The 23,351-nt window shown below is 40.0% G+C and overlaps 1 long non-coding RNA gene across 1 annotated transcript in view; it reads left to right on the top strand.

The window, feature by feature from the left end:
• Positions 1-22,028, top strand: part of LOC132593765 (uncharacterized) — a 68,314-nt gene extending 46,286 nt beyond the window's left edge. Inside the window, exons 3-4 of the long non-coding RNA XR_009559576.1 lie at positions 7,760-7,913; positions 17,967-22,028. This is a non-coding gene — a long non-coding RNA (uncharacterized lncRNA). The remainder of the gene's footprint in view (positions 1-7,759; positions 7,914-17,966) is intronic.
• Positions 22,029-23,351: the final 1,323 nt, after the last annotated feature.

Here is a 23,351-nt window from a genome sequence, read left to right as displayed (position 1 = left end):
TATTCTGCAACTATCTTTTTGAGTTGTGCCTATCTATAGAGCTTTTTCCATTTATACTGTGTCCACTTCTCAGTGCTGAACTAAGTACACTCATTTCTGATTCTACCTGTAGTTCATCGCCCTGAAGTTGTTTTTCAGGACATCATAGATTGATTTGGAAGTTTTCTCATAGGCAAAAGGTAAAGCCATATACGTGGCAAGGTCACTGACAACATACTTTCAAAAACGAGGATGCTTCAGTGTCCTATCCAGAGAGGTCCTGAAAAATGGAGACAGAGATCAGGATGGTAAGGGGTGGTCTTGGGAAGAGGGGAACTAGTCTGCCATGATGGAATGGGACCCTCTCTTAGGATCTTAGGTGGGGCTTCATTTTGTTTCAGTGTTGTTACTCTGCTGTGTCCTAACCTTTCCTGTAAGTCACGGTGTCCTTCGTAACTTGATTTCCAGTTCATATTTTATAAATTCAACGAGAGCAATCTGTGTTTACTCTTTACCCTCTTGCTGAGGACAGAGAGACAGCACATCACCACAAATCGACCAGGCTGCAGGAGAGTATTGGGCCGAGCCAACAAAGCGAACGCCCTTCACACCGAGGCCATGAATAAAACAAAACACGATTTCAACTAATTAAGTTCCACTTGGATTATATATATATATATTTTTTTTTGCGTTATGTGGGCCTCTCACTGTCGTGGCCTCTCTCGTTGCGGAGCACAGGCTCCGGACATGCTGGCTCAGCGGCCATGGCTTATGGGCCTAGCCGCTCTGCGGCATGTGGGATCTTCCTGGACCAGGGCACGAACCCGTGTCCCCTGCATCGGCAGGTGGACTCTCAACCACTGCGCCACCAGGGAAGCCCTGGATTATATTTTTATATGAAAAAACCAAATAGCATTTCTTCTGGTTACAACTTAGCGATAAAAAGATATTGTGTGAGTGTAACAATGATACTTAAATTCAAGTTAACATGTGCGTACATACAATGATCAAATCCATTTTTCAACCAAGAATCTTAAAGAAGGATTCTTAGTTATGACTTCTTCTGATTTTAAATTTGGTAATAGTATTATCAAACTTTTAAAACAGTAATTCAGTGTTTGAACTATACATCAATTTAATCAGTACAGTTTTTTTTAAAAACGAAAACCATTTGTGAACCAATTAATCAGATTTTTAATAATTTAAAAGCGTAAACCACCCTCTAAAACATTCAAAAACAGAGAAATAAACAAACGAGCCTTCCAGTTTTCTAAATGTCTAACTGGATGTGAAACTGAAAAGGGAACTACAGGTAGAACCACAAACCACTGAATTAAAGCATTACCAAATATTTTTAATAAAATTGGCATTCCCTTCCTAAGTATTTCTGAATCATTTATCTATTTTTCTGAGTAAAGAAAAAAATTATTTTTGGGGAGATGTAGTCTCCTGAAAGATCAACTTTTATTTGCATATCACAGAAAATAGAAGAACCAGATACTTTTTGCAAAGCGTGGTGTTAAAGACCTATGCCTTCTCAACCACTCTAACAACAAATACATAGCACTTTGTTTTTAAACACTTTATGTAAATCCTCATTTGATCCCTACATTAATCCTATGTGTCAGTTCCTATTGCTGGTTCCTTCTAAAGGTGGGAGAATAAAAACTCAAAAACTCACCCACATCTACAAAGCTACAAAATATAAGAATTAAGATTTGGATTCAGATCTTTCAGTTAACTCTAGTGTTCACCAGGTAAAATTATCATTATGTGTGATAGAGGTCCTTTGATAAATCTCAATTCTGAATTATGGGTCAGATGCCAATTCCTATTGTATGCTTTGCTTTGCAAAATGGACAGAAATGCCCTTGAAGTTGTAGGGGAGCAAAATTTGCCGCCTCAAAATGTGTCTCTTGAATGAAGATTAAGCTAACTATTTTTAAGAAAACAGAAGACTCAGGAACTTGTTACCTCCCCCTTAAATACCTAAAAGAATTTAGATAAAGGGTCTGTTCCTGGAATAGAGCATCACCAGAGATATCTACAAAGAATATGGGCCAGGTGTGGTGGGGAAACTAGCAGAGCCTGGAGATGAGAGTTCCCTTTGTGCCCCACTGTCTCTGCATGGTCCAACAAAGCGTTGTTTACCAAACACTTGCTTTTTCACCCCCATGTCAATTGCCTTCTTCCCCTTTGAAGTCCTAATCCACTACTCCCAACATCCCCTTTTGTCTTTAGCTGAAGATGGTATTTAAGGTGAAGGCTTAGACTATTTGGGCAAGTTACTCAGTTTTCCTGGGTTTTTCCCATGTTTCCTAAACTTTTGTTTGATTTTTCTCCTGTTAACGTATCTCATGTCAATTGAATTCTTAGACCAGCCAGAAGAACCTAGTAGGATAGAAGGAAACTTTTCATTCCCAACCATCATATATATCTTGATAATGAATTATACAACATCCTTCTATAGTCAAATTTGAAGGGAGAGTCCCCAATGATTAGTCTTGAACCATGAAGAAAAATATATTTTTGCTGTCATTATTTTGCCTACTGTAATCAAGGATGGAGAATTCGCTTATTTATAAATTACATGCTGTATGAGTCAGCAGTTTGGCTTTTCTGTATAAACAGAAAACTAGAACATGATGTGGAGGGTATTATAGGTGACCTGTGTACAAAGCGATAATAGAATACAGGTGCAGGAACAGAACACTGATACGAAGATGAGAGGGAAGAATGGACATCTATGGAATAGCTTGGCCCACACAACCCCAAGTAACAGACAATAAAACCATCCCGGCTGCAGACAATGGGGCTGAACTGCACCTGCTGGTCCTCTCATCGCTTTGCTCTGAGGCTTCTGAAGGCACAAATCAACAATGCCTAGCTATGCTGCTGACAAAAATGTTTAAAAGAATCCTGAGAAACAGAAATTTTATGTAAAATAATATCGACGAAGTTTTTTTAAATGAGAAGTATCTGAGCTCTGTCACCCAACTCCTCCTCTTTCAAACCACTCTCCTTCCAGGGGAACAAAGGAAACCATTTGCAGCCTATATTTAAGCCGTAGCTTACTGTTTAGGCTTCCCCAGCTAGTTTCTGCTAGAGCAGAACTTGGTGTGACTTTTTTGAGACAGGTGGCTATTTGCTTGTGTCCAAGATGAATCACAGTTCAATCCAAACCGATGACTGCTAAGGAAGTCTTCATTTGTGTATTTATTTATTTGTTCTCATTTTTCCGTTCAGCCAGGAAACATAAAATAGTTCAAAAGTTCTAATAAAAATAGAACTAGGGATGGCTTCCCCAAATAAATAAGTGAATAGAGATAGATAGACAGACAGATAGACAGATGGACAGACAGACAGGGTGGTCTCTCGGTCCCTGTAGTTACACTTCGTAAGAGTGGGAATCTAAAACGGCCAGAATTCCACTCTTGAACTAGTCTCAGGGGATCTGCAGCAGTGTTTTGAGACACAGAAAATATTTTCTTGTCGCTTCAGAAACAAGGGGAATAAAAACTTGCCCGTGGTTCAGTGCTCACAACATTTTCAACACCACAGTGAACATCTATCAAGGCACCATCTGCCAACAACATAACCATCCACGGAAGTGTCAACAAGACTGCAGGCAGCTGCCTCTGGTCTCCCGCATCTCTGCCTTTCCTGGGGGACAGCCAGCTCCCCAGTCTACTTCTATGGAACCTGGAACTTAGATTCCACTTTCCTAGGAAGCAGGAAATGTTTTTCATTGATTTCCATCAGCCCTCCAAGTCCAAAACCAAATGGTGCTTGATAAACTATTATAAATGACGTGGGAAAAGGGTTCCATCTAAGTGTGGTGAAAGATTACAGAAGTTAGAAAGAAGTAGGAATAGAGCTTATGGGCAGAGAAATCTTTGAGGGTTTAAATGGGGCAAAGTCTACAAAAAGGGAATGGAAGTGACTCTATGCCTCAACACAAAAGCCATGGAGAGAGGTGGGGGAAAGACAGCAATGATGAGAAAATACAACAAAGATCCCCTTCTGCCCACAACCTCAGAAACTGGCAAAGGCTTCACGTGGTGTCTTAAAGTACTGAAGACCTCCTGCTGAAATCAGAAACTGCCTAGCTGAGGGTCTCAGCTGTGGGGACCAGAGTCCATTATAACATGGACAGTAAACAGGAACGTAGAAAAAGCTGTATCGAAAGCTATTTCTAATCTCCAGGCATCGCAAATGATGTTTTGATGAATTATAAAACCAAAAATGTGGTGGCAGGGAGAGGGGAAACAAAGCAAATACTATCCACGCTTTGCTAAGTTAACATTAAATTGTGTGTTTTGTTGATTATTCTTTCTAGATTTCTACAGTCGTAGCATTTAATAGGTGTGCTTGGAGCACACTCACCACCTGGCGCTTACAACACTCCCTACTGTATCATAAAATTTAGAATCTTGGCTCTAGACTCAAAACAGGAAAAAGAGCATTTGGCAAAACATGCAAAAGACAAGAGATTTCCTGTAGTATAGCCCACAATTATTGACTATGTCTCTAAGAATTATGGGAAAAAAATAGATTAAGGAGAGATCTCTCATATCTAACCAGTTGCCAATCCATGCCAATTCTACTTCCAAGATAAATTTCCTTATTTTCTCTTCATTTCCATTTCTATGTTTATTTCCCCAAGTCATACTTTGACTATTTTCTCTAGAAATTATTGCTTGTAACAGTTAAACCTTGACCTTAAATTGAGCTGACATCTTATTGCCAAATGAATATTTCTGAAATTCCCATCCAATATTCTCCTGCTCAAAACTTATTTTGTGTGTGCATTCCAACTGTCACAGAATAAAACTCAAACTCTTTCATGTCTATATTTAAAGCAGAGCAGAGCATGCAATTAGCGTCTAATGAAATTTTTCGTAAATAAGGAAATGAAAAAGAAAAACGTCAGGTGCTTTACAGTCTCTACTTGTTGTACGTAGAACTTGCTAGATTCAAACTGACTTTGCTCATTGCCACATTCCTGGTGCTGAGTTTCTAACCCTCACGTGACTCTGTCTCTCCTTTTGGCTTGCACTTCACCGTTTGGATTTGATTACAGATTATTCTTTCCCCGGTTTAATTCCCAGCATTCCTAGGAGAGCTCCCAGACATCTCAGCAAGAAGGACTGGTAGGGCTTATGCGAAAACGTCAGAGGAGGCACCACAGGTGTTCTGCCTTTAGAGTGGCTGTAGTTCACTCCCTGATGTCTTGAATCCACGTGGTTATAGGAAGCTCAGATGACCATAAGGATAATGAATCTTGTCAAGGCAAATGATTCCAATTGTTCTACAAAACTTCATTAATGTACTGGACATCCCTTTACTTGCAATTTGTATAAACTTGGTCACAGGTGATTATTACTTTAATACTTTTATGTCCAGAAAATCTTACGTGCCATAACACACGTATTACACATTGTAAGTTTTAACTGACTGATGCCATTCGGCTTATGAAAAACCACTTGGAAAGTAATTAAACACTAGTACATTGCTGTAAGCTAAAAATAAAATAATAATTTTACATATGTAAATATATAATAAAATATAACTTTATTAATATTTTATGTATATGTGTATAATAATATACAATTATTATATAATTCATACAGTATATAATAGGATAAATAATTTTGTAAATATTCTTTCCTTTTGATTTTTCATAAATTCAGGGGGTAACCTTTCCCATCCTATTTTCATTGCTAAACATTTTTTTTATAAATGAAACTAAAAATAAAGGAAAGGTTGCAACTGCAAACTAACATTACACAATTGACAAAAAATAACTCAATTGACTGATATAACTGCAAATTAATATAGCTAAATTGACATAAACAGTTACCATCTGTTGAACGCTTGTGGTGCTGCCGGACTGGGTATTTTATTTACACTATGACATTTATTCCTCACTAGCACCTCTGGGGGCTCAATATGCCTCCCTTTCTCAGGTGAGGGAAGATAAGAGTTAATTTTCCCAAGATTAGGCAGCTTAGCAAATAAAAGAGCAAAGATTCAAAATTTCCCAAAGCAAAACCCATGCTCTTACCCAATGTCAAATCTTTATTTGTTTGCATAATTATTTTTAAGCCCAAACTTGGAAAGATGTTTTATAGTAGCTAAGCTCACCTCTTCATAAAGGAGGTTAAATGAGGATGGTGCTTTGTTGGATTTAAATGACTTCTTTCTGTAGTAATAAACTGTTGCAAAAGCTCTTGGTATATCACTGAAGGATTTTTATTGGAAAAAGTATTTCATGATTACAGCTTCATGAAGGAAATAATTCTTGGATAAACACCAGACTTTAGAAAAAAAATGTCTCCAAAAAGCACATCAATCCTAGTGCATATCTTAGCTTTGGGGTCTGGAAAACACAGCTTGAGATCTCCCAAAACTTCAAAATAAAATACTGTAAGAGGCAGTAGGAAAAGGATAATGTATTATATAAAGTTTTATGTCTGGTATCAAAATGGTAGAGAAGAACCAATTGCATTTGAATTTGTGTAATAAAAATACTAGCTTCCATGGACCTTAACCCATCAACCTTGCTAAGCATTGATAGAAATTGGAATTGATTTTCATTAAGTTACTCAGTTAACTGACATTATAGAAATGGAGACTGAATACCTCATCAGAGATTAACTGAGGCTTACACAATAAAATTCCATGTTTGCTAAGTTTCCCATTTGAGTTTTCATTCATGTTAATAAAAAACAGATAACTAAAAGATGTGCAGCCTGGGAAGGAAACACTGGCAAATTGAAAAAAGTGTTCTCTTTTTTCATTAATTACCAAAGCAGAGGAAGTGGGATTTAATTGCATCAGGAAGGATTAGGTTACAATGATTAAGTGGAAGGAAGTATATAAACTAAATATAGAACCAATTTCCATGAGCTAAAGTATATTTATGTGTGTGTATATATATAAACAATTTCCATGGAAATGTTTTAAATAGGTCAAAAGTTTGGCTATCGTGAGTTTTTTTTTTTTTTTTTTTGGATAAAACTGAAACTTTTGAAGGCAGATATCCATTCTATTTGGTGGCCGAGGACCCTTCCTGACCCAGATCCTCATTTCATTTCACTAAATTTCATTTCGCTGAGATCTGGTTTGTTTTTGTGAGGCCCACCTTAAAGGTGGTGAGGGGTGCAGGTAGGGGAGCTGGGTGTCAGCTAACTTACAAGACAAGACAGAGGGCCACAGGGAAATGATGACACCTCCTTGAGAACTTTCCTTGAGCCTTTTCTCTTTCAAGTTCCACTTAAAAAAAGAGAACATAAAGTACTCTACATACTTCAATTCCTGTTCGAAAAAAATAAGCTTCATACAGCTCTAATTTGAACTTGAATTGAAATAAAAAGCTACAGATATACTCTCAAAAGGGAAAGTTAACTTTATTCTGAATCAAATATTGGAGCCTTACAATCACATTTTTTTCATCTACCTTTTACTTAAAACACGGGTGAATAATACTGGTACCTGAATAGATTGCTGTAAATGACTGAGTCAGAAACAAAATTACAAACCCAGCTTCTCGCATTATGAAAGCCAAAAAAAAAAAAAAAAAAAAAAAAAGTCACTTCCCACAAAGAAAACCTGACCTATGTTCCCAGTCTGCTATGTGTATTATTAATGTCACAGTGCCATTGTTCTCTAGAGGGTAACATTTGGTTGCTATTTGCATCTATGTTACTTAGCCTTTACTTAGCACAGTCACCTTTTAATAGGTCTTAAAGGTCAATTTTGATTTGGGTTTTTCCAGGTTCCCCCCTCTTCTCTCTTCTTGAATTCAGTTGGGACGTGTTGCAGTTTGCAGTGCTCTGAGCGATTCCATGCTCAGTGGAAAACCTATCCTAAGGATGCTTCCGGGAGACAAGTCTTGATGACCCTCCTGACTTATATGCTGAAAACCTAAGGTATGTGTCTTCATCCAATTCAGGATGCGGCTCACATCTTTGGCTGTTCACCCCCAAACTCTTCAGATAGCTGTTCAAAGCAGATAGGAGGTCGGGTAAAATGTGTCCACCTCAGGCTTCACTTTCCAGAGAAGAGGATGCATTTGCTCCCCTTTAGTGGGTACAGTAACCTGTCACCAACATTCATATACTGTCCACTAGGTCATCTTTAAAGGACGTGCACCTAAGTGGCTTCAGTGCTCAATGTGTTCACAGCCGATTGTGTGGTCCATGCCCCGACTCACCCTTGTCCCGCTGCCTTAATTACACACAGTCATGCAATCACAGGGGGCTAGACTTGGAAACGTTTGAGGAATTCTTGCCAAAAGTGACAGGGTCTGCATCCTGTGTGTATGGCTTTCCGTGGCCAGAGGAGTCCTAGTGGTTGGTGTGAGCATGTAGCTGATAGAGATTTACCTTCTCTTTCCACACTCTCCCAGCCCCTCTTTCACTCCTGACTGGTCCACACACCTTCCACTCCAGCTCCCTGCTGAGAATAGAGGCCAACCCTGAATTCCAACCCAGATAAACTGGTTAACACCAATTGATAGTTAATGCCCTTGCCTAGTAACCTTCAAGTAAGATGCCGCTCCCTTTTCCACAAATCTGTGTCCATAGAAGAACTCTGGGCAGGTCACCGCAGCTCCTGTCCGGCTATGCCTATGTTTCCACAAAAGACAGCTCAGCTTTTAAGAACAGAAGTCAGCCACAGGGCAGAGATGGTCATCTGGCCTCAGACATAACTGAGTTCTCTCTGCATCAACAGGGACACGCCTTTATATCCAAGATCCAAGTCAGCGTTTTAAAATCAGCTAATGAACACCAAGACCCTTATCCTGGCCACCGTTCATCATTGTCATAAACCCGAGCCTTTTCGGTCTCTTTTCCATTTCTGTGTTCTCATCCCTAGGCCTTGGCTTTCCAAACCCATCTTTGTTCTTTTGAACCCCTGGCCGTTTATTTCCACTGTGCCCACCTTACACACCCCCACCCCTTCGTCCCATACTCACACCATGATCTTATGTGTATTCAGCTCTTCCTCAAAGGCTCTGCCTCATTGCGTCTTCTCCAGGCATCATCGTCCCGGAAGCAAGTGGCTGTAACCCTCCTGCTCTCCACTATCCCTTCCAAACAATTCCTTGTTCCTCCTTCCCAGGGGCTTTTAGGTTGATTATTGCATCTGATGCTTACATAATCCCTGCTACTGGGATTTACTTACTTCCCTTTTTGTTCCCAGTTGCAATAAAATTGCCCACATTCCTTGAACATTTTGTCATAGGACTTGAAGCTTTGACCCCATTCCTACACTTGTAATTGTCCTGGATGACTTAAATATCTACATGAGCACTCAATACAAATCACAGCCTCACAGGGACGTGCTCTTTCCTGTTTCTTTCAGCCAACACTCCTGTGGCCACACCCTAAACATTGTCATCCCCTAGAACTGCTCCGCTTTCGGACATTTCAAATTTCAATATCTAACTCTTGGCATGCTTCTCCTTCATTTCTCCTCTCTCTCCCAATACATTCCTCATCTTTCTTGAAACTGTCAGTTCCTTTCTCCCCCAACTCTCTGACTTTATGTCCTCTTCTATCTTGCCTAGACCCCTTTGTACAATTACTATCAATTCTATTTTTCCTGCCAAACTGTAACCTTAGATGAATCTAACCATTAGACTTCTCTTACTATATACTCCAACTGGTAAATCTTGCTGAAGAAACTCACAACTTAAAATTTATAGCCTCCTACCTCTGGGCTATCATCCAGCCTTGAAGACCTAATCAGAAGCTGCTTTACCACACAACTTCCATTTCTTAAAATTACTGAATTTTATTGAAATTTGCCTAAGCTTGAAAGAACACTTTGCTGTTGACATTCTATTTCTTGACTTTCGAAGACTCTCTGTAACGCTTTTTGAACTGTAAGTATGCTTTTTGTGTTTAAAAACAAGGAGAGGGCATGCTATATCTGGCATAGTATCTCTAGACGAGGGATGGTAAATATACTTCATTTTTTTTTTAGATCTTTAAAAAAGTGTTTTTTAACATCTTTATTGGCGTGTAATTGTTTTACAATGGTGTGTTAGTTTCTGCTGTATAACAAAGTGAATCAGCTATACATATACATATATCCCCGTATCTCCTCCCTCTTGTATCTCACTACCACCCTCCCTATCCCACCCCTCTAGGTGGACACAAAGCACTGAGCTGATCTACCTGTGCTATGCGGCTGCTTCCCACTAGCTATCTATTTACATTTGGTAGTGTATATATGTCCATGCCACTCTCTCACTTCGTCCCAACTTACCCTTCCCCCTCCCCAGGTCCTCAAGTCCATTCTCTACATTTGCACCTTTATTCCTGTCCTGCCCCTAGGTTTTTCAGAACCATTTTTTTGTTTTAGATTCCATATGTATGTGTTAACATACGGTATTTGTTTTTCTCGTTCTGACTTACTTCACTCCGTATGACAGTCTCTAAGTCCATCCCCCTCACTACAAAGAACTCAATTTCGTTTCTTTTTATGGCTGAGTAATATTCCTTTGTATATATGTGCCACATCTTCTTTATCCATTCATCTGTCGATGGACACTTAGGTTGCTTCCATGTCCTGGCTATTGTAAATACTGCTGCAGTGAACATTGTGGTACATGACACTTTTTGAATTATGGTTTTCTCAGGTATATGCCCAGTAGTGGGATTGCTGGGTCATATGGTAGCTCTAATTTTAGTTTTTTAAGGAACCTACATACTGTTCTCCATAGTGGCTGTACCAATACACATTCCCACCAACAGTGCAAGAGGGTTCCCTTTCTTCCACACCCTCTCCAGCATTTATTGTTTGTAGATTTTTTGGTGATGGCCATTCTGACTGGTGTGAGGTGATACCTCATTGTAGTTTTGATTTGCATTTCTCTAATGATTAGTGATGTTGAGCACCTTTCATGTGTTTTTTGCAATCTGTACATCTTCTTTGGAGAAATGTCTATTTAGATCTTCTGCCCATTTTTGGATTGGGTTGTTTGTTTTTTTGATATTGAGCTGCATGAGCTGCCTGTATATTTTGGAGGTTAATCCTTTGTCAGTTGCTTCGTTTGCAAATATTTTCTCCCATTCTGAGGGTTGTCTTTTTGTCTTGTTTATGGTTTCCTTTGCTGTGCAAAAGCTTTTAAGTTTCATTACGTAGCCATTTGTTTATTTTTGTTTTTATTTACATTTCTCTAGGAGGTGGGTCAAAAAGGATCTTGCTGTGATGTGTGACATAGAGTGTTCTGCCTATGGTTTCCTCTAAGAATTTTATAGCGTTTGGCCTTACATTTAGGTCTTTAATCCATTTTGAGTTTATTTTTGTGTATGCTGTTAGGGAGTGTTCTAATTTCATTCTTTCACATGTAGCTGCCCAGTTTTCTCAGCAGCACTTTTTGAAGAGGCTGTCTTTTCTCCATTGTATATTCTTGCCTCCTTTATCAAATACAAGGTGACCATATGTGTGTGGGTTTACCTCTGGGCTTTCTATCCTGTTCCATTGATCTATATTTCTGTTTTTGTGCCAGTACCATACTGTCTTGATTACTGTAGCTTTGTAGTAGAGTCTGAAGTCAGGGAGCCTGAATCCTCCAGCTCCGTTTTTTTCCCTCAAGACTGCTTTGGCTATTCGGGGTCTTTTGTGTTTCCATACAAATAGTGAAATTTTTTGTTCTAGTTCTGTGAAATGTGCCACTGGTAGTTTGATAGGGATTGCATTGAATCTGTAGATTGCTTTGGGTAGTATAGTCATTTTCACAATGTTGATTCTTCCAATCCAAGAACATGGTATATCTCTCCATCTGTTTGTATCATCTTTAATTTCTTTCATCAGTGTCTTATAGTTTTCTGAAGACAGGTCTTTTGTCTCCTTAGGTAGGTTTATTCCTAGGTATTTTATTCTATTTGTTGCAATGGTAAATGGGAGTGTTTCCTTAATTTCTCTTTCAGTTTTTTCATCATTAGTGTAAGGAATGCAAGAGATTTCTGTGCATTAATTTTATATCCTGCTACTTTACCAAATTCATTGATTAGCTCTAGTAGTTTTCTGGTAGCATCTTTGGGATTCTCTATGTATTGTATCATGTCATCTGCAAACAGTGACAGTTTTACTTCTTTTCTGATTTGGATTCCTTTTATTTCCTTTTCTTCTCTGATTGCTGTGGCTAAAACTTCCAAAACTATGTTGAATAATAGTGGTGAGAGTGAGCCACCTTGTCTTATTCCTGATCTTAGTGGAAATGGTTTCAGTTTTTCACCATTGAGGACGATGTTGGCTGTGGGTTTGTCATATATGGCCTTTATTATGTTGTGGTAAGTTCCCTCTATGCTTACTTTCTGGAGGGTTTTTTATCATAAATGGATGTTGAATTTTGTCAAAAGCTTTTTCTGCATCTGTTGAGATGACCATATGGTTTTTCTCCTTCAATTTGTTAATATGGTTTATCACATGGATTGATTTGCTTATATTGAAGAATCCTTGCATTCCTGGGATATACCCCACTTGGTCATGGTGTTTGATCCTTTTAATGTGCCATTGGATTCTGTTTGCTAGTATTTTGTTGAGGATTTTCACATCTATTTTCATCAGTGATATTGGTCTGTAGTTTTCTCTTTTTGTGATATCCTTGTCTAGTTTTGGTATCAGGGTGATGGTGGCCTCGTAGAATGAGTGTGGGAGTGTTCCTCCCTCTGCTATATTTTGGAAGAGTTTGAGAAGGATAGGTGTTAGCTCTTTTCTAAGTGTTTGACAGAATTCGCCTGTGAAGCCATCTGGTCCTGGGCTTTTGTTTGTTGGAAGATTTTAATCACAGTTTCAATTTCAGTGCTTGTGATTGGTCTGATTATATTTTCTATTTCTTCCTGGTTCAGTCTCAGGAGGTTGTGCTTTTCTAAGAATTTGTCCATTTCTTCCAGGTTGTCCATGTTATTGGCATAGAGTTGCTTGTAGTAATCTCTCATGATCCTTTATATTTCTGCACTGTCAGTTGTTACTTCTCCTTTTTCATTTCTAATTCTATTGATTTGAGTCTTCTCCCTTTTTTTCTTGATGAGTCTGGCTAATGGTTCATCAATTTGTTTATCTTCTGAAAGAACCAGCTTTTAATTTTATTGATCTTAGCTATTGTTTCCTTCATTTCTTTTTCATTTATTTCTGATCTGATCTTTATGATTTCTTTCCTTCTGCTAAACTTGGGGTATTTTTGTTCTTCTTTCTCTAATTGCTTTAGGTGTAAGCTTAGGTTGTTTATTTGAGATGTTTCTTGTTTCTTGAGGTAGGATTGTATTGCTATAAACTTCCCTCTTAGAACTGCTTTTGCTGCATCCTGTAGGGTTTGGGTCATCGTGTTTTCATTGCCATTTGTTTCTAGGTATTTTTTGATTTCCTCTTTGATTTCTTCAGTGATCTTGGTTATTTAGTAGTGTATTGTTTAGCTTCCACGGGTTTGTATTTTTTACAGACTTTTTCCTGTAACTGATATCTAGTCTCCTAGTGTTGTGGTTGGAAGAGATACTTGATACGATTTCAATTTTCTTAAATTTACCAAGCCTTGATTTGTGACCCAAAATATGATCTATCCTGGAGAATGTTCCATGAGCACTTGAGAAGAAAGTGTATTCTGTAGTTTTTGGATGGAATGTCCCATAAATATCAATTAAGTCCATCTTGTTTAATGCGTCATTTAAAGCTTCTTTTTCCTTATTTATTTTCATTTTGGATGATCTGTCCATTGGTGAAAGTGGGGTGTTAAAGTCCCCTATTATGATTGTGTTACTGTCAATTTCCCCTTTTATGGCTGTTAGTATTTGCCTTAAGTATTGAGGTGCTCCTATGTTGGGTGCATAAATATTTACAATTGTTATATCTTCTTCTTGGATTGATCCCTTGATCATTATGTTGTGTCCTTCTTTGTCTCTTCCAATAGTCTTTATTTTAAAGTCCATTTTGTCTGATATGAGAATTGTTACTCCAGCTTTCTTTTGATTTTCATTTGCATGGAATATCTTTTTCCATCCCCTCACTTTCAGTCTGGATGTGTCCCTAGGTCTGAAGTGGGTTTCTTGTAGACAGCATATATATGGGTCTTGTTTTTGTATCCATTCAGCCAGTCTATGTCTTTTGGTTGGAGCACTTAATCCATTTACATTTAAGGTAGTTATTGATATGAATGTTCGTATTACCATTTTCTTAATTGTTTGCAGTTTGTTATTGTAGGTCTTTTCCTCCTCTGGTGTTTCCTGCCTAGAGAAATTCCTTTAGGATTTGTTGTAAAGCTTGTTTGGTGGTGCTGAATTCTCTTAGCTTTTGCTTGTCTGTAAAGGTTTTAATTTCTCCATCAAATCTGAATGAGATCCTTGCTGGGTAGAGTAATCTTGGTTGTAGGGTTTTCTCTTTCATCACTTTAAATATGTCCTGCCATCCCTTCTGGCTTGCAGAGTTTCTGCTGAAAGATCAGCTGTTAACCTTATGGGGATTTCCTTGTATATTATTGCTTTTCCCTTGCTGCTTTTAATATTTTTTCTTTTTATTTAATTTTTGATTGATTAATATGTGTGTTGGCATGTTTCTCCTTGAATTTATCCTGTATGACACTCTCTGTGCTTCCTGGACTTGATTGACTATTTCCTTTCCCATATTAGGGAAGTTTTCAACTATAATTTCTTCAAATATTTTCTCAGTCCCTTTCTTTTTCTCTTCTTCTTCTGGGACCCCTATAATTTGAATGTTGGTGTGTTTAATGTTGTCCCAGAGTTCTCTGAGACTGTCCTCAATTCTTTTCATATTTTTTTCTTTATTCTGTTCTGCAGGAGTTATTTCCACTACTTTATCTTCCAGGTCACTTATCCGTTCTTCTGCCTCAGTTATTCTGCTATTGATCCCTTCTAGAGATTTAAAATTTTCATTTATTGTGTTGTTCATCATTGTTTGTTTGCTCTTTAGTTCTTCTAGGTCCTTGTTAAATGTTTCTTGTATTTTCTCCATTCTATTTCCAAGATTTTGGATCATCTTTACTATCATTACTCTGAATTCTTTTTCAGGTAGACTGACTATTTCCTCTTCATTTGTTTGGTCTGGTGGGTTTTAACCTTGCTCCTTTATCTGCTGTGTATTTCTGTGTCTTCTCATTTTGCTTAACTTACTGTGTTTGTGATCTCCTTTCTGCAGGCTGCAGGTTTGTAGTTCCCGTTGTTTTTGGTGTCTCTCCCCAGGGGGTAAGGTTGGTTCAGTGGGTTGTGTAGGCTTTCTGGTAGAGGGGATTGGTGCCTCTTCTCTGGTGGATGAGGCTGGATCTTGTCTTTCTGGTGGGCAGGACTGCGTCCGGTGGTGTGTTTTGGGGTGTCTGTGAACTTATTATGATCTTAGGCAGCCTCTCTGCTAACAGGTGGGCTTGTGTTCCTGTCTTGCTAGTTGTTTGGCATAGGGTGTCCAGCACTGAAGCTTGCTGGTTGCTGAGTGGAGCTGGGTCTTAGCGTTGAGATGGAGATCTCTGGGAGAGCTTTTGACGTTTGATATTACGTGGGGCCAGGAGGTCTCTGCTGGACCAATGTCCTGAACTCGGCTGTCCCACCTCGGAGGCTCAGGCCTGAACACCTGGCCGGAGCTCCAAGACTATGACTGTGGAGGCTTGGTGAATCCAAAATTTGATGTAGTAGGCCAGAAGACCTGAGACTCTGGGAAGAGTTGCAGCCCAAATGAAGGCTGCTGGCAGAATCCCTATCTTTTAAGTTTCCAGCACTGGGAACAACGCTGAGAAGCGTGTATATGGAGAAATCCCTGGCAAACAGCATGAGCTTTGTAAACATTTGTTAACTCCAGTCTCTGTAAGCACCTGAATCTGTGCATGAGGTAGCTGATGGCAGACATGGTGGCTGCAGGAGCAGCAGGAGAAACAGCAGCAGGATGCAACAAGCCAGGCTTTGCAACGAGGGTGAGATCTCACTCTCTCTTTCTCTCTCATTCTTCTAAATCACTGTAGCAGCAGAGTGCCTTGCAATGTGTCCTCTTTTCAATCACAAAAGGTCCTCCAACCTGGGCAGCCAGTAGACACCACTTTCTTCCTGGAAGCAGTCTTCTCAGAAACGCTTGGACCCCTCTCTGTCGGTAAATATACCTCTTTTGCCTGCCAACTGCAATTGCTTGGGGTGCCAATGACTCATTTTTTTATCTTTTGGCTGTGTCGGGCCCTAGCTGCAGGATCTTCCTTGCAGCATCTGGGATCTTTTGTGGCGGCATGTGGGCTTCTCTCTAGTTGTGGTGCATAGGCTCTGTAGTTTGTGGCATGCGGGCTCTCTAGTTGAGGCGCACGGGCTCAGGAGTCGTGGCGCATGGGCTTAGCTGCCCTGCGGCATGTGGGATCTTGGTTCTCCAACCAGGGATCGAACCTGTGTCCCCTGCATTGGAAGGTGGATTCTTAACCACTGGACCACCAGTGAAGTCCCTGGTGACTCATTTTTATTGGCTACTGGACACATGTACGCTGTAATTAGCCCTGTAATTTGGTTAACAGGATTTAGACATAAGAGTTTAAGAAAGGCAGACATTTCACTGCTTGGGACAGTCTTCCAAACAGTGCTGGCTAATATCAATTCACCCTTTAGGTATCGCTTAAATATAACATCTTCAAAGACTGCCCAGCTCCACAGACTTGAAGACGTTCTTGCCATAAGCTTTCCTATCATGGCTGTTAAATATCTCTCTTCCCCCGACCATAAGTTCCCCTAAGGAAACCCTGCCTCTCTTGCTCATTATTATATCTTATGCTTGGGACAGTGTCTGACACATAGTAACTGCTTAATAAATATCTGCTGAATAAATAAACTGTGTGGTCCTGATCTGCATGTCCACACCTGTTCTCTACATATTCTTACCGTACTTGACAAACTAGGGCCCTTGCTATTCCCTCTAAGGCTCTGCATTCCCTAACTTCCATACCCATAGACAGAATGGATTGGATTGCTCCCCAGGAATGCAAACTTAACATGCTTGATTTCCATTCTGAATCCTTCAGTGTCCATTTACAATTCCACCTTCTCTAGTAAGCATTTCCTCATCTTCTCTTTCCATTTGGGACTCCTGAACATTTGATCAATTCCTCTGATATACTTTTAGAACTGGAAGGGACCTTAAATCTGATTTGACCCAACTCTCTAATTCAACATATGAGAAAACAGGTCCCAAAGCATGTAGGGCCTTCCCCAAAGTGACTTCTCAGTGGAGGACCTGAGCCTGGGAGTCAGGTCTCCTGTGTTCTTCCCCTGCACATACCACCTGCCTAAGGTAGATGACCAACTTTGCCATTATCAGCTGAGAGTTCTAGCTCATCTGATGGATGTATGGTTATACTAGCAAATAGAAATGATCACAGTAGGGATACTTACAATTTAAAAAATGCTGTACAACTTTCTGGAAAGAATTACTTATGCTCAATGTATATTTTTGATAAATTAGGGTATTCGTGTATCTGAAATGTTCACAGTGAAATGCATTTGTATTAACGATTATACTCTTTGAAGAGCATTTCCCACTTTCATGCAACCTGAATACATTCACCCTGATTCTAGATCTTTTATAAAAGCACTTTAAAGCTGATTACATCATAGTGATATTAATCTCCAAAGAGAAGCTTTTATGAGCTTTAAACTAGACTCTAGAACTGAAATCATTTTCTAAACTAAACTACCGCTTTTATGGTAGAAGCATTTAGCAAAGGTTGAAGAGGTGTTTCTGCTGCAGTGTATTTTCTCCATGACCCTCACAGTGCTTTCCTAGTTCCCATTTCCCACCCCACTGCCGGCTCTTCTTTGGTTTAACCTGTTAACATATTTTGCGGTCAATGTGCCATCATTAGCAAAGATTGATTCAGAGCCCCTTGCAAAAAAGAACATAATAGCAATAGTCAATGTGGCATTGTCCTACCAGAGCCTTGCTATTTATATTTTCCAAACATTTTAGCATAAACCCTGTCTGTTCTTCTTTATTAACTCCAGGTAGCAAAATCACACTCATCTTTCAATGTGCAGCCAAGTTCGTGACCAACTCAGAAGACTTTCTATTCAAATCAGTCAGCAGTGATTGCTCCGTCTGCTGTATCCTGAGAGATGGATAGCCCTTTGGAGCAGGAACAGCATGAATAGGCATAAATATATTGAGTTTGGTGGAAACCTGCTTTTGCTGCTACCTGTTCTGCTGAAATACTGAGAGGAGAAAATAGAAGAAATTCTGTTATTGATGGATGGCCAAATTTCTAACATGGGAATGGCTGAGTCTGGAAATATCTAATAATCAGGAAGCTAGCAACTAGCTGATTTTAGATGAAAGTTTTGACTACGAAGACTTAAAAGACTGGATTTCCTAAAAACACCCCTGATACAAAACAAGTAAGGATAAAGGTTATTTTCCCTGAAGCTGACAGGGAAATGAAACTATCATGGAAAAAGGAAAAGGGATGTATTAGAGGAAAGTAACATATATTAAATACTACTATGTGCTAGGAGTTGTTTTAAGCATTTTACATCATCTCATTTAATTTACACATCCATACTGTAAAAGAGGTTGACTTGGCCAAAGTATCTGGTTAGCTGGTGTTTGTACACAATCCTTGTCATATGTACGTATGTATGTTGTTTGTTTTTTCCACTATTCCACATGAAGATTTCTTAGAGAAACCTGGAGAAAACAGACAATTTTCCTGGAGAACCCACAAGTACAGACAATGTGGGAACTGTTGTAGTGATGGGCAAGGCTTTTGCTCTGTGTCTGTTTCTGACCAAGCAGAACCGTGTCTTGGTCCATTTGGGCTGCTACAACGAATTACCAGAGCCTGGGTGGCTTATAAGCAACAGAAACTTATTTCTTACAGTTCTAGAGGTTGAGGCTCCAAGATAAAGCAGCCAACAGATTCGCTGTCTGGTGAGAGCCTGATTCCTGGTGCAGATAGCCAGCTTCTTGCTGTACCCTACAAGGGGAGAGGGAGCTCTCTGGGGCCTCTTTTATTAGGGCAATAATCCCATTCATGAAGGCTCCACCCTCATGACCTAATTATATGGGTTTCACCCACATCACTAGGCTTCACCCCACAGACCCCACCTTCAAATACCATCACACTGGGGATTAAGTTTCAACACATGAATTTTGGGAGGACACAAACATTCCGTCTATAGCAAACCGCCATAACACAAGCCCATGTGCTGGCTAGAGAAGAAAAAGTTGAGAGAATTTCACAAGTTAAAAGCTTAGTATTTATTAAAATAGTAACAAGTTTTTCCTATTGCTTTATAATCCCAACACTATGATTAAGCTAGTGTAAGCATAAAACAAAATTTAATTCTCATAATAAATATAAAGTTCTGGAATTAAAAGTTATTATATGAAATACTAAGCAAGACTATGCAGAAGATTTATAGCTTTATTTGAGGTGATTATAACTCCAAAGGCTTAAAATTTTTATATGAAATAATGGCTTAGGATAAATGGGCACTGAGCAAATTTTAGAAGTGCAAGGCTATAAGGGACTGCAGTAGGTTATTAAATTCATCTTCCTGTCTTGGGAAAGAACTTTATCTAAATGCATCTCAATAAACTTCTTCTCTGAGCTCTTCAAAATCTCAGAAAGAGAGAGAAAGAAAAAAAGGCCATTTCTTCACCTAGCAAAATATTGGATATACTTGATAAAGACAGAAATGGGAATTTTTTTTTTTATCATTTGGAGAATTGACTTTGGGGGGATATTTTCATTCCCCACGATGTTTTCTTGTTTGGTATGTATATTTTGCATTTTACAATCCTCTGCTACTTGGTTAAACCATATAAAGTTGTACAGACCGTGGAAACCGCAGCTGAAAGAGCTTGCTTATTCACTCTGCGGAGCAGTTAGCCCTTGCTGGCTCTACACAGCCCACCTCACGCAGAAGCCCGAAGGGAAGACACTGCCCCATGTTGCCCTGTGCAGTGCCAGAGCCAGTCAGGTCACATATGCAGAGTCAGGAGGTTGCAAGTACCCCTGGTGCCTTAAGGCCTGTCTTCAACGTGGCTCAACTGGGTCCTAGAACCAGCAGGAAAGCCAAACTCTAGCCTTCACGCCTAATCGCTTCTGATTTGCTAAATGTAGGATTTATGAGTTTCCTAGGGCTGTCATACAAATGACCACAAACCTGGTAGCTTGAAACCACCGGAACATACTCTCTCACAGATCTGGAGGACGGAAGTCTGAAATCACGGCATTGGCAGGGACGGGCTTCCTCCAAAGGTTCTAGGGAAAATCCTTCCTCGTTGCTTCTCCAAGAGTCGCCGTGGCTGTGGCTGCATAACTCCAGTCTCTGCCTTGTTTTCACGTGGCTTTCTCCTCTGTGTCTCAAATCTCCCTCTGTATCTTATAAGGAATCTGTCACTGGATTTAGGATCCACTCACATAATTCAGGATGATCTCATCTCAAGATTCTAAACTTAATTACATTTTCAAAGATCCTTTTTATAACTAAGGTTACATTTACAAGTTCCGGAGGCTAGTTCATGGGCATATCTTCTGTGGGCCACTATTCCACGCACTCTAAGGATTTTGTTTCACTTTTGATTTCTTATGCTTAGGCTCTGTTTCTTCTACCTGTAGCAGCTGGATGATACTTCTAGAACCTCATCACTGATACTACGCATCCCCACCACAAGTCTTCCTCCACCTAGAAGCTCTACTTCCATGCCCCATCCATCCAACAGCCCTGCAAAGGCCTTGGAAGCAGAGTGTCTGGATTCAGATACATAGTTCACCACTTCCTTCCTTCCATCATCCATTCATTCATTCACAAATATTTACACCTACTCATTGCCAGGTATTATCCTAGGCATTAGAGATAGAACATTATAGGAAGAGACAAAGCCTGCCTTCTTGGAGGTAATATTTGTGGACAGGGGGAGACAGGCAATAAACAAACAGAGGACATAATATAATGCCAGGTACTGACAAGTGCTCTGAAGAACAATAAAGCAAAGTGAAATCACAGACGTGAGGCCGGGGAGGCACAGTTTTACATGCGGTTGTCAGGGGAGGCTTCTCCTTGGAGGTGACATTCGGCAGAGACTTGAGCAAAGTGTCAGACTGAACCAGGAGAATATGTGAGGAGACGCCTTCCTGGAAGGGGAACTAGCAATGAAGGCGTGAGGCAAGAAGGACCTTGGTCAGTGTGATGTGTTTGAAAACAGGCAAGAAGGCCAGTTATTATACCCGCACTCACAGCAGCGTATTTGCAGGAGTCACATGGCGGCAGCGACCTAAGTGTCCATCCACAGAGGAATAAACAAGCAAAATGTGGCACATACACTGCAGGGAGGTGGAGATATTGATTAATAGCCTCCAAACTGAGAAGGAACTTTGAGAGCAAAAAATGAAATAGGCAACTCCATAAAGTGCAATTATGAAGTGCATTGGGGGAACTTAGGATAATCCAGGGGCTTTCTCAGCTGTACTCTGCACCACCCAAAGGGCTGCAGGGGATTTAAAGAGGCCAATGGAATCTGACTACCAAGTGAGACGCACATCTGCACTGACTGGAAATGGGAGTGTTTTCTCCTCCGGGGGTGGGGGGGTCTCATTGACCCTTAAACACCTGTGTCAGCAAAAGGCATTCTTCCAGTTTTCATATCACATGTAGGCAAGGGGAAAAGTTGATAGGAAACTTGTCTGGCTTGGGTGCATTCCTTGTGAGCAGTCTAACACTCAAGTCATGCAGAGAAGGGAGGGGGTGGCACTATGGGCCTAAGATGAAGCTGACCAAAGGGAATCAGTGTGGTTCAGCCACACATACATACAGTGGAATATTATTCAGCTGTAAAAACAAAGGAAATTCTATCACATGCTACATCTTAAAGACATTGGACTAAGTGAAATAGACCAGTCACAAAAAGACAAATACCGTATGATTCCACTTGTATGAGGTACCTGGAGTAGTCAAATTGTGAGAGACAGACAGTAGAAAAATGGTTGCCAGGGACTGGGGGAGGGGGAGGGGAGTTAGTGTTTAAGGGGGATGGCATTTCAGTTTTACAAGCTTAAAAACAGTTATGAAGATTGGTCACACAACAATGTGTGCAAACTGTATACTTAAAAATGGTTGAGATGGTAAATTTTATGTTATAGCTATTTCATCACAATTAAAAATAAAAATTTAAAAGACAAGTTAGTAAACTTCTGTAAGCCTCAGCTGCTTCACCTGTAAAATGAAGATGATAGTCGATCTGTCCTAAGTTGGGTGTGGGAAGGAAACAGAATCATGCAGGCAAAATGCTTCAACACTTCCTGACTTGTAAAATCTGCTTCCCAGATGCTAAGTGTCCTTTTTCGCACAGTTACTGTTGTGTTTGCTATTATCTTGCCCATCAGCAACTCTCTAGGATGCTGTCTCCTTACCATAGTGCTTTATCATGTTCAAAGCACTTACCATTCTGTGGAATTATTTTATCTATTGGGAAGTTTACTCTTTCATTTGCCACCCTCTTCATGGGAAGCAAGAATTCCTGTTTTAATGTATCATGCTAGCCCCACAGCCTGGAACAGTGCTGGTACATAGAGGGGGCTAATACGTACCATTAAAAAATAAATTCTTTGTATTATGGCTATTGTCACTATTGTATGACTCTCAGATATTTTCGTTAGGCTGGTGTATCCTAAATGATAAAGTAATCTGATGATAAAATTATATGAGATGATTCCCAGGTGCAGCCCATCCTGCTGAATCAGAATCTCCAGACAAGTTCCCAGGAATCTTTATTTTTTTATTTATTATTATTTATTTATTTATTTATTTTTTTTGCGGTACGCAGGCCTCTCACTGTTGTGGCCTCTCCCATTGCGGAGCACAGGCTCCGGACGTGCAGGCTCAGCGGCCATGGCTCACGGGCCCAGCCGCTCCGCGGCATGTGGGATCTTCCCGGACCAGGGCACGAACCCATGTCCCCTGCATCGGCAGGCGGACTCTCAACCACTGCGCCACCAGGGAAGCCCAGGAATCTTTATATTTAAAGGCCCCTCTGGGTAAACTGAGTGCTGGTCCTTGCTGCTCAAAATGCGTGCTCACTAGAAATGCAATCTCAGACCCCACTCAGACCCGGTGAGTCAGAATCTGTGTTTCAACAAGATTTCCAAGGGATGTATATGCAAATTAAAGTTTAAGTTGCACTGGTTTAAGCTATATTCTCTTAAGAGTTTCCAAACCTGGCAGGTCACCAGAATTACTTAGTGAAACTGGGGGGAGGCCTGAGAAAAGGTACGTTTTTGTCTTCTGATTCTGTGAGTGACTCTGATGGTGAGCTAGACTTAGGAACTACCACTTGACCCCTATTCCCCACATACAGATTAACCCACTACATGATTTAAAAAAAGAATG

Source organism: Globicephala melas, chromosome 17 (genome assembly GCF_963455315.2).
Source record: "Globicephala melas chromosome 17, mGloMel1.2, whole genome shotgun sequence".
Taxonomy (NCBI): domain Eukaryota; kingdom Metazoa; phylum Chordata; class Mammalia; order Artiodactyla; family Delphinidae; genus Globicephala; species Globicephala melas.
Note: the sequence above shows the minus strand (reverse complement) of the source record. Positions and strands in the feature narration are given on the sequence as shown.